We start from the raw sequence: 698 nt of genomic DNA, 5'->3' as shown, positions 1-698 counted from the left end.
GTGTTACTTGGATTTGCTTTATTTGTCAACATTATCTTCAGTTTACTTTATTATCAATGACTAGCATTTATATACCTAGGATAATTATTGAAATAATGACAGTGGCTTCCTCATCCAACATATTTTTTCTCTTCCTTTTTTTTCCAGAACTGCGTTAAGACAAAAGCCGCACTGTCAGTCATGGCTGTGCGGAAGGTGTCAGAGCCAGAAGCTAGAGCGATTGTTGACAGGGTTTTTGACAAGTGCTACAATGACCTCGAGCCCATTGGAAGAAGAATCCGCAGAAATTCCTTAGATATGCACAAAGCTTATATGGAACGTTTTGCATATGGGTACGACTAGCCACAGTGGTGTGTACTACTGATAAATTTTGTGATATGAAAAATCTCTTTTTGGTTTAGTGAACAGTGGTGGTATTATAAAGCGGGAATGTATGGACCAATAAGTATTTTTTTCATTCATTTGTTTCTTTATTTTAATTAATGAACATCTAATTACTCTTTTATTAATTTCTTTTCTATAGATGAAACATGGTAGCTGGCTATGTCTCTGTAAATACATATGTATAAAAATGTAAAGGTTATTGATAATTGTTAATATAAATGAAACAGTTTGTTTGTTGTTTTATTTCCAAATTAATATTGTATGTTTTCAGTATGCGTTTTCACTCTGAGACACTGAGACCTCAGAATATAGAA

At 33.1% G+C, this 698-nt stretch overlaps 1 pseudogene; it reads right to left on the bottom strand.

Annotated features, from left to right (window-relative positions):
• Window positions 1–182, bottom strand: part of LOC119585927 — a 7,715-nt pseudogene extending 7,533 nt beyond the window's left edge.
• Between the last annotated feature and the right edge of the window lie 516 nt (window positions 183–698).

Source organism: Penaeus monodon, chromosome 20, assembly GCF_015228065.2.
Source record: "Penaeus monodon isolate SGIC_2016 chromosome 20, NSTDA_Pmon_1, whole genome shotgun sequence".
Lineage (NCBI taxonomy): Eukaryota > Metazoa > Arthropoda > Malacostraca > Decapoda > Penaeidae > Penaeus > Penaeus monodon.
This window is presented reverse-complemented; position numbering and strand designations above follow the sequence as displayed.